This window comes from Petaurus breviceps, unplaced genomic scaffold (genome assembly GCF_028583685.1).
Source record: "Petaurus breviceps papuanus isolate PSGF00001 unplaced genomic scaffold, PetGlider_PUasm1.0 582, whole genome shotgun sequence".
Lineage (NCBI taxonomy): Eukaryota > Metazoa > Chordata > Mammalia > Diprotodontia > Petauridae > Petaurus > Petaurus breviceps.
The window spans coordinates 4,502,681-4,518,905 of NW_027186390.1; the positions used below are offsets into that span (position 1 = coordinate 4,502,681).

Consider the following 16,225-nt stretch of genomic DNA (forward strand, 5'->3'; position numbering starts at 1 on the left):
ATGTCCATATTATATCAATATATCCATATAACAAGAGCGTATCCTTGCTCTTGTTATATAACCAGCACATCTTTTACTTGTCATATATGTCCATAATAATGTATTTTAAAACACATTTTATTTGTTTCATTAAATATTTTCCAACTACATTAAATTTTTTAGCATTCATTTTTTAAAATTTTGAGTTCCAAACTCTCACTCTCCCTCCCATCCCTTCCCTACCTTTGAGAAGGCAAGCCATATATTGATTATACAGTGTAAAGTCATGCAAAACATATTTCCATATTCGGCATGTTGCAAAAGAAAATGCATACACACAAAAGTAAAAACCAAGAAAAATAAAGAAAATGAAAAAAGTAGGTTTCAATATTCAATCATAGTTCATCAGCTTGCTATTTCTCTGGAGGTGGATAACATTTTTTTTTATTATGGGTCATTTGGAATTGTCTTAATCAGAGTAACTAAGTCTTTCACAGTTGGTCATCCTTATAATATTGCTGTTACTGTGTATAATGTTCTCCTGGTTCTGCATACATCTCTTTGCATTCATATGAGTCTTCCCAGGTTTTTCTGAAACCATCCTGTTTGTTGTTATAACCCAATAGCATTCCATCACAATCATATACCACAGCTTGTTCAGCCATTCCCCAATTGATGGGCATCAACTTCCACAAAAAAGATTTGCTATAAATAGTTTTGTACAATATGTCATTTTTCCTTTTCATTGATCTCTTTGAGATACAGACATAGTAGTGGTATTGCTGGGTCAAAGGATATGCAGTTTTATAGCCCTTTGAGCATACTTCCAAAATGTTCTCCAGAAAGGTTGGATCAGTTTATAACTCCACCAACAGTGTATTAGTGTTCCATGATGATGTCTTTTAAAACTCTTCTTGCTCACAAGGTAACATCGTTATATATGATTTATATACCATGTAATATATCATCTACTTACACTCATTATGCACCTTTCCATTGACCTTTGGGTAACCTAAGGTTTATTTCTTTTTTAATCATGTCACAAAGCACCAGAATTTGAATATTCATGTTAAAAGGAAGAGCTCTGGCAGCAGAGAACAACTTGGGATAATGAAAAGTTCCATGTGGTTGGATGTGGTCCAGATTTATCTCATTCTATTCAATTCTCTGTCCAGCATATTGTCCACCTGCAGTGTCTTCCCAAAATAATGAATTAACTGAAAGGAATGCTCATCCCCCTGACTGCATGTAATAGTCTGGGAATTATGTATCCTTCATCCACTTGGTTTTTCCTATGTGGACTAGTTAGCCAATTCCTTTTTTAGTGACTATTGATCTTATAAAAACATTTCTACCGTCTAAAGACCCAATGGAATAAGTACAATAATATGAATAAAACAAATCAGAAGAAACATCTGGTAACCTCAATATCTACAGACTTTCATTTTCCATTTGGATTTTGCACAGAAAAGTTCTCCATAAGTACCTACTATGTGCCAGGTACTGGGGATACAAAAAAGGTAAAAATACCCCTACTTTCAAGGAGCTTGTGTTCCAGTGGAAAAGATAACATATAAACAACTATGTACAAATAAGACACATATACATGTACACACATGTGTATATGGATGATAAATATATGTATATGTACATATATATACATATGTTAAATTGAAGATTATCTCAGAGGGAAGGCACTAGCATTATGATGAACTAGGAAAACCTCATTGTAAAAGTTGGGGTTTTAGCTAAGACTTAAAAGAAATTGAAGGAAGTCAGAAGGCAGAGATGAACAACCAGTGAAAATATGCAGAGTTGGGGTATGTAGTGTTTTGTTCAAGGCACAGCAAAGAGACCAGTGTCACTGGATCATGGACTATATGGAGGGGAGTAGAGTATAAGAAGATTGGAAAGGCAGGAAGAGGTCAGGTTATAAAGGTTATGACAATATTTGATACTGGAAACAGTAGAGACCACTGGACACTGGACATGATGACATAGTCGGATTTGCATTTTAGGAAGATTACTTCAATAGCTGAATGTAAGATTGGCTGCAATAGAGAGCAATCGAAACAAGGAAACTGACCAGAAGGCTATTGTAGTCATCCGGGCATGAGATGAAGAGGACCTGCACCAGGGCGGTAGCCTTGTCAGAGGAGAGAAGGGGTACATATGAGAGAAGGTAGGGCTGGCAGGACTTGGCAACAGATTGAATACGAGAGAGGAGAAAGAATGAAGGTTCTCAGGTTACACTGACTGGGAGGATGGTGGTAGCCTCAACAGTAATAGGAAGTTAGGAAGAGAGGAGAATTGGAGGGAAGGCCAGGGAAGATGAGTTCATTTTTAAAAAATATATTGAGTTTAAGATGTCAGTGGAACAAACATTTCAATGGTCAGTGGGATCTGAGACGAGACCAGGAGAGAGGTTAGGATTAGAGGAACAGAACAGAGAATCATCTGCATAGAAATATAGTTGAATTCATGAGAGCCGATGGGATCACCAAGCAAAATAATATGTAGGGAAAAGAGAATAGAACCCAGGTCAGAGCCTTGGACAATAGTAATTTAATAAAGTGAGAGTTTTTTGAGGATGGGAAGGCATAGGGATGTTTGTAGGCTGTAGGGAAGCAGCTAGTAGACAGAGAGATATTGAAGATTAGTGAGAGAATGGAGGTGACAGAAGAGGCAATCTGCTGTAGAAGATGGGTGTAATAGGATCACTTATGTCTGTAGAGGAGTTTGTCCTGGCAAGGAGAAGGGCCACCTCTTCATGAGAAACAGGAACACTTACACATATGTCACACACACACACACACACCCCCCACAGATCCTTGAAGTATAAATTTTCTTCATAGGAAGTAGTATAGTGGGCTGTAGTAATGACTTTCTAAATGTAATCTTTCCATTTGATTTTTAAAGATAATGCTCTTCCCAACATTTCCAAATTATTTTCAGGGAGAAATACATATAGTACAAATATCTCTTTGACTATGTCTTGTTTTAATGGAGACAAAGTGGATAAATTAAAAGATTTCTAAAAATAGAAACTAGTAAACTGTGATTTTACAAAGCCAATGTAATATACAGAGCTATTTGTCTTTATGTGAAAACAGATAAGAAATATTTGCTGCAAGACCCTCCCTATTACAGTTTTCCCCCTCAAATACACAGTTTTGAAGGCCTTAACTTTTCTCTGTGCCTTTGAAAAGAAAATCAGAATTTGGAACTCAAGTGAAGTCCCAGAATCCTTAAGGTATCATCACACAGATGTACAAGCGAAACTTTTTCTATTTTAGTTCAAAAGCAAAACTTCTGATGCTATACAAAGTATTATCAAAATAAACCTTGAACATCTATTATTAAACTTTGTTTCCGGGAACTGTTACAAAGGTTCTCTTAGTTCCACATTCTATAAATATTATCTAATGTGAATATTCAACTCACTTCAGAATATACAGTAGATTCTTAAATGTCATGACATATTGACAATGTAGAAAAGTGATCTGATTGGTTATCTACTGTTTCTCAACAATGTAAGCCAAACACAAATAAAAACAGGAGGCCAGTAAATCACACATGAGGATGTCTGTGGGGTCATGTTGACTTAGAAAAACACATGTTAACATTATGTTTTATTATATCTTTATTTATTTTGTTTGGTATTTTTCAGTTACATTTTAATCTGGTTTAGCTGCTTTTGGGAGTGTTGTGGGTCCTTGAAAGCATAGGCCTTGTGTTTGACACTCTGGTGTAAGGAATCATGTAAGGTAAGTCAGGCTCCAGAATGGATTTGAGATAGTCTCAGTTTAAACTCACTGGGTTTAGCTCATCACTCCATTTGGTTGCATGTTCATGACCTTCAACTTAAAACAAGTTCTTATCACACCTTATTCTTCATAGAATTATTCAATTTTAAAGTTAGAAGGAACCTTTTAACCCAATCCATTCATTTTCTTTCATCTTTAAACCTTATGCAAACTGGTGACATATTGCTCTTCTAAACTTTTCTTTTGGTGAATTCTGTGATCTCTCTGGAAATTTTTTTTTTTTTATCTTCTCCCACAAAAAAAGTCTCAAGTACCTCACTTTAAAAAATTTTTCAAAACTTAATTATCTGACCCCAAAGCAACTTATTTCTTTCTTAGAAGATTTTTTTTAAGCAATTGGGGTTAAGTAATTTGCTCAAGGTTACACGGCCAGTTACTTTTGTGTGGGTGCCAAGTATCTGAGGCCGGAACCGATCCTGGGTCTACTGACGCCAGGGCCGGCACTCTTACTCACTGCACCATCTGGCCGCCCCTCTTAGAAGATTAAATAGATAAAAAGACTTGATCACTTCTTGGTATCTTCAGAAAAACAACAATATATAAGCCCACAAGTAGCTCTACTCTTACTCCTGAACCATAGAATCATTGTGTTCACAAGTTGGAAATGGACTTTCTAAGTCATCTAGTGACAGTCCAGCCCTTTATCACTTCCAAGCATCCTTCTCCTAGCAATTGAAAGTATATTGTAATTAAACTTCTATTAAATGTTGACAATGAGTTTCCTGGCTTATCACTGCTTCATGTTTACATTTCTCTTTCCTTGTGTTGGTGTAGAAGGTGGGGAAGTAAGTTAGTATTTACTTGGCCTCCTGAAGTTATGTGAGAATCTTTGTATTTTCTGGACTATATGTTACTCAGTGACTATTCTAGTAAGTCTGAGTCTACCTTATGCCTGGTCATTTGAAAGACACACAGCTTCCATGTGAAATCTTTTTTCAGCTGTCAAAGTGTAATGGGAATATAAATTTTTAAGATCTTCCCTGCCGCTAGGCTAAAATGCACCTGGATCCTGGGGTGGAAGGCTTGTTTTTCAGTAGATATTTTTTGATTGGCCAGTGGGTCCAGAAGGTTGTTACATTCTCTGAGCCAGGAGAAGGCTATATAAATCCTAATTTGAGGCTTTGTTTTGGGGCTCCCTTTGAGAAGTGTTCTGTGATTTGATCAGATGAGACTCTGGGAAGCCATTGTTGAGAGCCCCCCAGCTTTGAAAAACCCAGATGTTGATTTGGTATGGATGTAATGGTTGGACAGTTTGGAAACCTGTCTACCTGATCTGTTTCTCTGTCTTGATAATTCTGTCTGTATACTCTGAAGTTTGGGGCACTGACCTTTTTTCCCCTGAGCTAGGTAAACGATATATGTTTGACTGATTAAAGTAAGCTTGTTAACCCATTTTGAGTTGCTTTCCTTTGTCAAAGCAGATCCAAGAACCTGTGTTGGCAGCCACCCTAGGGATGCTGGGGTGCTTGCTGATACACAAAGTAAAAACACTTAAGCTGTAACCTCAAATAGAAAGAACTAATACTTCATCTCTTCTCCTCTGCCTCCTGTCTCTACAAACCATAGACATAAGGAATAACTCTACTCCAAACCACTGAATTCAATAGCTATCTATGTTTTTCTTTTTGGTCTTAGACACTGTTTTAAGATCCTAAAACTGTCTTCTTACCAAGAATCTCAGAAGGCATGTAGTCCAACACATACTAAACAAAAATTCTTCAATAGCATCTCCAAAAAGCGGTCAACTAAAGCTTTGAGGGAAGAGTGGCTCATTTCTTTCTACGACAGCTCATTCTACTTTTACATAACTATAACCTGGAAGTTTTTTCCCCATTATATCATGTCAATATCTGGTTTCCCCAAAATTTTTGTCATTTCTCTTAGTCCTTTCTTCTAGGGCCAAAAATAACTGGTCTAATCTCTCTTCTACATGACAGCCTTTCAAATACTTGGAGACATCTATCATATTCCCACCTGCCTTGTTCTTTTATATCCAGGAGCAGACATTATTTTTAAAATTATCTTATCTCTATTGAAGTTTTATTTTTACATTAATTTCTTTCTGATCATATCTCTCCCTACTCTCCTACCTAGTGAATTCTTTCTTGCAATAAAGATGAAAAAAAAGAAAAAACAGTTCAACAGAACTACACAACAGCTATGTTTGACAGAATATACAATATTCTATACCCATAGTCCCCCATCTCTTCAAAGGGTGGAGGGATGAATATTTTCTCAACTTTTCTCAATGGCCAACCTTCATCAATTTAATTATGTATTGTTCAGGTTTTGGGTTTTTTTTTGCTCCATTTATAGTATTGTAATCCTTATATATGTAATTTTCCTTGTTCTATTTACTTCACTATGCATCAGTTCATACACATCTTCTTGTGCTTCTCTGAATTCTTCATAATCGTTGTTTTTTTTTCTTATTTAGTATTTAATTTTTCCCCAGTTACATAAAAAACACATTTTAACATTTGTTTTTAAAATTTTGAGTTTCAAATTCTCTCCCTTCCTTCCTCCCCACTTCCTCATTGAGAAGGCAAGCAATTCTGTATAGGTTATACATGTGTAGTCATGCAAAACATATTCATAATAGCCATCTTGTGAAAGAAAACATAGACAAAAATATCAAGAAAAATATGGAAAGTTAAAAAAACAGTCTGCTTCAATCTGTATTCATACACCATCAGTTCTTTCTTTGGGGATGGATAGCATTTTTCATTATAAGTTCTTCAGAGTTGTCTTGCATTCATTGTATTGCTGAAAATAGCTAAGTCATTCAGAGCTGATCGTTTTACAGTAATCACTGTTTCTTAAAGCCTAGTAAATATTCCATTGCATTCATGTATTTATTTAGCTACTTCTCAATCAATGGGTCTGGAACTATTTTTAAGCCTGGTATCAAATATAGCAAAGAATAGGCTATTATATTCTAGATAGTGAGTTTTAGCTTATAAACTCTGGGAAAAAAATAAGAAAAACATAGGTGTCCTATGTCAAAAGATTATGCATATATGCCATTTAGTGAATGTAGTGTCATGTTTTTAGCAGGAAACATTTTCCTTGCTGGAAACAAAATTAAAATCTAAATATGAAGGGCCAGGTTACATCCTGGATTCTTCTTTCTCACCAGTTAGTTAATTAAAGGAAACATAATTTCTGATATATTTTAAATTTCATTGTTATTTTATAACTATTCTGCATATTTATGTTCTTTCAGATTCATTTTTCCTCTTTAAATGTGTGCTTTTAAAAGGTTTGTCTAGTTCTTAAGTGTGATGTTTATCATGGCTTGATGCCAAAAGTGTTTCAGAACACATCTCCAGTTTTATAATGCAAGTTAGTTGGGAAAATGTGATTCAATTTACATAAATGAGTTTTATAACCAACTTTTCAGGAAGTATTTGTGAGGGGATATCCCAAAGCAGGAAATACACAGCAATAACAACTGGCCATGGGACTTTCTTGTGGGTTTCCCCCTTTCTAATAGCTGTAGTTCTACCAGTTCCCCTAGAGATGTTCTAATCCCCCTAATTTTTCTGTCTATACATGGATAAACCCTCTTATTCCTTAATCTAGCTCATGCAAAGTCGGCATTTTTCAAAAGGAACTTTATTAGGAAACTAGGGGGAGAAAGAAAAGCATAGATATAATGAGTTACAGATGTCTTGTCTTATCCTAACTATAGATAATAAATGTGAGCCCAAGTTAGCCCACAGATTGGTATAGCTGACACATTCGTGTGATTAACAAAGCTTATGTCATCCTATCTGATAAACAGGCATGGAGAAAGACAGTTTCCTCCTCTGACTCAAAAGATCCCTTCCCTGTGCTTAAGGTTAACCTTGCAGTTACTGCCTCATTCCTTTACTTGGCAAGCTCTTTGGCCTCTTGAAGTCTTATTTTCTCCCCTCATATGTTTCTCTCTCTCTCTGGCTTGGTTTGCTTAGAGCTTATTCAGTAGTCAGTTGTTAAGGCTGCTTTATGAGGCCTCTAGGCCTCAATAGACAACACCATGATTGGGAAGTACACAATTAGCTCTCTTCCATGACCAGGCCCAGGCTCTTCTGTGCCATATTGCATCTCTTAAAAGGGATAGTTTTACAGAAGTCCCTGTGCTAATCCAGTTTCTACCTTTGTCTTTCTGTGTAAGTAGGACCGCCTCCTTTATAGCTAACTAAACAATATTCCCTGGATTGGAAGTGGGGCCCTTGGGGTGGCTGACCTCTTTGTAATCACCATAGTGTTTAGTTTTTGTACTTATTGTTTTGATCATTTCATGGTATATTCTCCGAGCTCACCATATGAAGTTAGAATGTCTGATTTGTTCATTTTGGTCTACTAGGAGAGCAAGAAAAATGGGACCAGATATTGGTGAAAAAAGGTAAAATAAAAAAACAAATCTTGAGTCATAATTCAAGGTTTGAAATATTCACCCTGTGACCTGCCAACCCACTGAATGAATGTTACAAGGCATAGCCAATAGACTCTCTGACACTCTCTACCTCTCCCTCCCCCATCTCTCCTTCAATTTAATGGCTGATTAATATCATGTGGTAGTTACTAATTTTCCTTCTTTTCCTTCCTAACACTTTGTATTCTTTTTCTCTCCTTCCCATAAGCATGACATAGTACTTGAAAATGTTGAGATTTTAGGGAATTTCGTACATGTATTTCTGATTGGAGCCCAACTCCTAACCAAGTTGGGTTGGGGAGGGGCAGGCCTATGTTGCCAGCTGCAAGCAATATGATTGCAACTTGGAAGGGAAAATGCAGTTCTGAGCATGGAAATGGGATGGCAGTTAACAGTAGAGCAAGGCTTTGAGTTCCCTTCTAAAAAATGGGAAAAGTATCCTTTACTTTTATCTTGTCCTAAGAAAATACACCTGTGACTATAATATAGTTTAAATTTATTGATTAAAATCTTTAGTGGAAAGTTATTTGAGGTCATGAATGAAAAACATAAAAGTTATATTTGTTTTCTGACATATTTGCAGTAATATTTCAGAAGCTAAGAACAGCATAGTGGACAGGTAAATAGTTGGCTTAAGGATCTTTTGTTAAAATCTGATGCAATATTTTCCCAAGCAAAACACCAGCAGAATTCTCAAGAAGATGTTATGTTCTCAGACATAAAGGAAGGAAGTTGGATAGCTTCACTCCCAAATGATCCCTCAAAGGTCTAAGAGCACCCTGGTGCTTAGTGCTCACTGGTTCTAGTGAAGATATTTCTTGCTTTGTAGTTACACTCATTTTGGCTGTGCTCCTGGGAGAGAGATTAAGTGGAGCTACAAATCACCCAGGAAAGATAACGTAGGGCATTTTAAGAGGAAGGAATTATGTCACAGCTAATGGATTTTTGTGAAAAGGAGGAAATTTTGCTTTTAAAATATGCATATGAAGCAAAGTACATGTGTGTACATATCTGTGCATCCAAGTCATGGAGCTCAGCTTTAGTAGCTCTTCCTTAAGATGAGACTATAAATGTACCCTTAACTAGAATGTGGAAGAAGAATTGGCATTTTTATTTTCTTCTCAGGCTTTAAAGCTCTGATATTTGATTTCTATTTTCTCTATATGAAATCATAACTCATATAAGTTGGCATCATCTGTGTGAGAGCTAAGGGGCCCAACAGACTCAGAATTTCAAAAACACTAAAATCATGTGACACATCAAATATCTAAAATAAACATTAGGCAATAATTAACTTGTCGTTTAGAATTATAGCAAGTAATCATCCAGGATCTTCATTTACCAAAGAGGGAGAGTTGTAGAGGAAAGGAGTAGGAGTGTAGGGGACTAGGAATCTCACCCCTATTTGGGTTCCTAAATTATGGTTCACTTTGAAAGATTATCACCAAAATATTCTAATTCTCCACTGGTTGATAGTACAATACATGAGTGGCCATGAGTGGCCAGCCAGAAAGGTAGTGGATGCTTCAGAGTGGAACTGCTGGTTAAAATATAACTAAAACCATTTCCCTACTAAACCACATATAGAAATAGCCTGATCCTTTAAGTAATTGTGATTAACTAGTCTGATGCTCTTCCACCTCCATGTCTTTGCCCTTTGCCCATTCTGTTCTTTATTCCTGGAAGATCTCTCTTGACATTTTTATCTGTTGAATTAGTCCTTTACACCATTAAGAAAACTCAACTCAAATGCTCTCTTCCATGCAGCTTTTCTGAGCCCCACCAATAGATGATGGCCTTCCCCCATGGATGCCGCATAGAAAGCACTTTGTTTTGTACTTTTCTAATAGACTTATCATTAAATACAGTGTATTATAGTTATCTCTGATTTTTACCCCAATAAGAGACTATAGGCTTCAAGCTAGCAGAGACTGGGTATCTTTGTTTCTCCCCTAGCACCTATTATAGTGCTTCACACCCAAAAGATACAACAAATGTTTACTGAAAGAATGGTTTCTGTGCAGGAACCATTTTCTGGTCTTATTCACATTCTGGATATTTCATTATTTGAGTGCTATTTATTTCTTCTGATTTAGGGCAGCAGTGAAGAGAATTCATCACCATGTCAATGAATCTAGATTCCATAGTGGCAGATAAAATCAGCTATAGGTCACTTAAAAGAGGATATATATGCTTTAAAGGGGAAAATTTGACCATGGTAAAAATATCTTCCAAATAAAGCACACTAAACCAGCTGCAAAATTAATAGCTTAGAAATGGTCTCTTTATGATCTATGACAGCTTGACCATATAGGTTATTATGTGTAATGAATACTAGCTGTCTCACAAAAAAAAAACCTGAGTGATTAACATTATATCACAGAAAATGACAACTGAAAACCAAGAGCTTAAAAGCAAATAACATATCATTAAGTTTAACCACAAAAGGCCCCCAAGTTGTGAAAATTGTGATAGGAAAGGGCTCCAAAGAACCAAAATTTTCATCCAGAGGGAGCTATTGTCTGTGCCTGATTTTGTGGTCTTTGTTGCAGTATAGTAGCAGTTGCCAGATTAAGGGGAAAATGGAGAAAATAGCAAGTCTTGTTAAAAAAAAAAAGAAAAGAAATTCCCCCTAGAAATAAAGAATTGTTAACTTGGTTTGAAGTTGCGCTCCTCTCATTGCTGTGACATCTTCTAAGCTGTCAAACCCATAGTGTTTTGTGGGTGGCAAGATGATGTCATCTTTATTCAACAGCTTGTAGTAATTTCCACTCCCAGCCCTGTTTGAAATGTTGAAATTATGGAAGTCAGTAGGATCTAAGCTTAGAGATGAAAGTATCACTTTTCTTTTCCATTGAGATCACAATACTTGTCTTTCTAGCAGAATGACAATTGTGCTGTCACCAAGATTACATCATTCTATCTCCCTTGAAATGGCATCATTTAAGTGTGTGAGGACAGCTGTCAAAACAAAGCACACTTGGCTGTGAGCTTTGTGAATCCCTAAGGCACATACTAATTAGTTTGCTTTTTTCACATTATTTCAAGACACGAATCTAGAGTAATACTTTATATTCCACAGGAATGCTTTTGTCTGACAACCCTCAAAACCTGTACAAAAAACAAATCATCACATGCACCTAAGATAGGTAATGTACACAGAATTAATGTTTTTATATTTATGAATTTAATTTTGTCACCACCACCCATTAGTCTAATTCTTTGACTTGTGGTTCATATGTTGTAATCTTTTAGGGAAGTCATCCAGGGCTTGCATGGGGAGTGGGAGAAATCATCTTTCCCAGTTCCATAATGTTTCAGAGATTTGGGTGAGGGAGGAGTTTTCTACTTCCAGAGATTCTGTAGAGCTGGAGGAACAATATGAAATGAGATCTTCCAGTGTGCATATCACCTTATAATATCCATATGAGGAGCTCATTATTGTCTCCATTTTGCAGAAACTTTGCCAACAAGTAATTGGCAAAGTCAGTTCTGTAACTCACAAGTTCCAGGCTTCCAGTGCATGAGTGACAGAGATGTAAGGGGCTCTCACTACTGACATGTACCTCTCCCTGGTGGGATCCCCAACAGCTGTTAAACAGTACATAGCAACACAACACACTTGAGAACATGAATGCTCTATCCCTTTGAAACTGAAGGGAGAATACAGCTGCTCATGTTGGGATTTGGCTAGAACAACAGGAATAACACCCCTATGTTTATGAAAAACGTGAAGAGATCTTTAATTGAGCAGAAAAGTAATAGTTACATCACTGGGGTTTATCCATCATTAAGAACATTTGGTTTATTTATTTTATACTCCATCTGACCTACACATATGATGCTGTAGGTTCTTCCACATTCATTAAGGGTCTGTACACAGTGTGCAAGTATTTAAATAAATCATTTAAATACTCAAGACCTTATATTTATGTGTCAACTAAAAGATAACAGCCCCTCCACAGTTCTTGAAGTGTTTTGGCTATGAAAGAAGTTGAGGTGTAAATCTTTTCCTCCTCATCAATGTCTGAAGGGACTTAATTTGTTTTGTTGTTTATATATTTAGTCATTTCCACAAAAGAAAGTGTGATAGGACACAACAAGGATGCTTAATTCCAGAGAGAAAGTCTCAGGAAAGGCAAACCTCCTTTAAATCATTTCTGGGTTCCTATGGACATGAAATGTACACTGACAAACTAAGGAAGAAAATAAAAATAGAGAAAATGTGTTGGATAATTGTTTCTTCTTTTAAAAGTGTGTTTCTGGGTTTTCTAGGGGGTGCATGATTTATAGAAAGATTTAAACTCAATTCCATTGCCTTATGCTCCAGAAAACTTCATTCAAAAGAAATTTTGCTAATATTCATGATTTTAAATAGAAGCATTGCTATTTAGAAACATACAGGAACAAATTAGCATCTTTTTATTCATGTAAATATTGTAAGTAGTTTATGTCTGAGATGTATGATAACTGATGTAACAGCAGGGCAAGACTGTAATATTGAAAAGGTGCTAAATTAGAAAGAGCAATTCATATCTGGGCTCTGACATTTACTAACTGGGTAAAGTGCTAGTAGCTGAGTTCAACCTCCTTGGGCTTTGTCTCCTCTGTAAGATCTGAATGATGTCTCATGGGATTGTTGTGAGGAAAGCACTTTGAAAACCTTGATATATTATGTAAGTGTGAACTGTTACAATTAAGTGACATGAACTTTATAAGTTTTTTTTTCCTCCAAGAATAACTAGATGCATGGCTAAAGAATTATTTCATTTCATGAAAGTTTCCACTTTAACATAAACTTCAAAGGAGAAAATGCAAGCAGAGTCTCAGATTTTGTTAAGAAGCATAATGTCTAATATGAAGTTCAAAGCACGATATGAATGCAGCTATGTTTTCATTTCTATTGGTATCATTTTTATATCATCATTCTAAATATACCAGTCCCATTCTCCTACATAATTAATCACCTCTTAAAGCAAAGATTAAAACATAGAGAAAAAAGGAATAGTTCAATAAAAACACCAACCAGCATATCCACCAAGTGTGACATTATATGCATTATTTTATATCCATAGACTCCCCCCCCCCAACTTCTGCAAAGATAGGGAGGTGCATTTTCTCAACTCTTCCCAAGGCCAGATTTGAGCATTGTAATTATTACACTCTGCTCAACTTTACATTTTTGTTCTTTCCATTTATATGATTGTAGTCGTTGTGTAGATTAGTTTCCTGGTTCTGTCATGTATCACTTCATAAGTCTTCACACACTTCTGTGAATTTTTCATGTTCCTCATTTCTTACAGCACAGTGACATTCCATTATATTTTTCCTAATTTCCTAATTCCAGCAATTTCCTAATCAGTTTTACTTTTTAGAATTTAAAACCCATGCCATATAAGGTAGCAGCATTTTATTTAAATCCTACTGAAGAGGGAAAAGGCATCACCATGTGTAATGGTAATGGTAATTTGAAGATCTTCCCTGCCCCCTAATAGATTGAATGTAATCACATGGAGCCTGTGGTGGGAGGAATTTGCTGAAGGGTGGAATAAAGCCCATAGGAATTTGGGAGTCAGAGCAGCTAGATGATGGGGGAGAGAGAGGACAGCAGGCAAACAGACAGCTAGGCTTGTGAGTATTGATTTGTGGGAAGGCTAAAGGATGGTTTGGCTCTCTGTGATATTATGGTGTATTAAATTCTTTGCTACTCTGATAGATTCAACTTTCTGGTTTGGGAATTCGGTTTTCTGGTGTCTGAATAAATGTTTTGCTTCTGTCTTCTATATAGAGAGTGTTATATTTTGTGATTGAGAACTACACCAGCATATTTACAGTTGCCATAGGCACTGTGAATATTGCATTGGCACTACACCGTGATACTAGTCATCCTAACAACTTAGATTTGTATAAAACTTTAAGGTTGCCAAAGAATTTTTACAAATATTAACATATTTGATTCTCATAAAAAACAGTAAGGTAGGTAATACAGGATTATTTTCCCCATTTTGCCCATAAGGAAACTGAAATGCAGAGAACTGAAATTACTCATTGAGGATGGCACAGGTCATAGAGTAGAGCCAAAGTCTTCATACTTCATTTTTAGTGTTCTTTGGACAATACTAAGCTTCTTCTAATATGATGAAAATGGTGCTAATAAGTATTCTTCCCCAACAAAGAACAATAAGCTAATATGAGATTAGCTGCACACTGGTACAGATATTGAATCAGTCAATGGGTATTTATTGCATTCTCAGAGTGTGCTCAGTACTTTATTAGGTGCTATGGGGGGATCTAGAAGTCTTCAATGAAAATCATTTCAACAAACATTAGATTCAAGTTCCTTCTTATGAGCAATGCAATGGCCTTTGTCCTTAAAGAATTTATAATCTAATTAAGGAAACAGTGTTAAAACAGGAAACAATTAGCAAGTGTCAGGGAGACAGTCCAGAATTAAGTGTGAGCCCCAGCAACAGCATGTTGTAGTAGAAAGAGTAGTAGTAAAGAAAGTAGTAGAAAGAAAGAGACTCAAAGACCTGGGCTCAACTCTTGCCTCATATTGATTGACTGGGTAACCCTGGACAAATCACTTAACCTCTCTCTGTTGGCCTCTGTTCCCTCATCTCTAAAATGAGGGTATCGACCTCAGTGACTTCTACTGTCCCTTTCAGGTCTAAATCTATGCTCCTATGATCCTAAATACTAAAATTATGTGGTTTAGATGCCCAGATTCAGAAGATGAGCAAAGAGTTTGTTCAGAGAGCTAGAGAAGTCAGAAAAAGTTTCATGGAGGAAGTAGTACCTTGAAGGATGGATGGGATTTAGATAAAAGGTAGAGCCTGGGGAGAGCATTCCAAGCAAAAGGAAGTGAAAGTGTGGGTGAAAATGAGCCTAGGAGGTATGAATGGACAGTCTTGATGCTACCCAAAGGATGTCTGTAGGGAGGTATTAGAAAATTAGCATGCTTATCTAGAATGTGCCTGGATTTGGGTATGGGATCCTGTGGGTATGGGTTGAATGTAAAGCCAGGCAGGATACTTTAGATCTGACATGGAAGAAAATTAAGAACTATTTTAATGTTTTTGATCAGAGCAGTGATAACATAAAAATGGAATCTAAGAAAGATTAGTCTTGGGGCAGCTATGTGGTACGATGAATAGAGCACTGGCCCTGGAGTCAGGAGGACCTGAGTTCAAATCTGGTCTCAGACACTTAACACAAAAACTAGCTGTGTGACCTTGGGCAAGTCACTTAACCCCAATTGCCCTATCTTTCCCCCTCCAAAAATAAAAAAAAAAAAAGATTAGTCTTGTGGTAAAATGCAGGATGACCTTGAATTGGGAGAGTCTAGAGTCAGGAAGACAAATTAGAAAATTATCATAGTCCAGATGTAATGAAGACTTGAGGTAGCAGGGTGGTAAAAGTAACAGCAGAGGGAGAAAAGATATTTCAAAGAAAGTGTTGATAAAATGTGGCCAACATTTGGAAAAATGTAAGAGCCTTCATATATTTACATGCTATCTTTCCACAGGGATAAGAATAAGACCCACTTAGGTAATGTAAGAATTGCTTATTAGCTATAAATATATATGGAATATAAGAGGATACAAAAGTACATAAATTTACTAATTATATAACAAAAAGCACTATAAGCCAGTCATTTACTTCCTGAGTGAAGTTCAACCATGAGCAAATATAACCCTTTAGCAAATATGATATTTAACAATAGGTTACATCTTCTTGTCCAGATGGATCTTGGGATGTTCTCAGCATAATTATTTTTTGAAATAATTTAAGGGAAAGCATTCCAAATGTTGCTGGCATGCTTTCTTTTTTTTTTCCTAGATAATACTGGCTTTCATTCATGTAGCACTTTATCATTTTCAAAAAATTTCCTCATAAACATCCATGTAAGCTGGATGCTGCAGGTATAATACCCATTTTGCAGATGAGGAAATTTGGAGAAGTTATATAAATTTCCAGGATGATATAACTGCAAAGA

General features: G+C 36.2%; 1 long non-coding RNA gene across 1 annotated transcript in view; it reads right to left on the reverse strand.

The window, feature by feature from the left end:
• The window catches only part of LOC138173507 (uncharacterized), a 35,459-nt gene that overhangs the window by 517 nt on the left and 18,717 nt on the right, over positions 1–16,225 (reverse strand). The window lies entirely within an intron of this gene.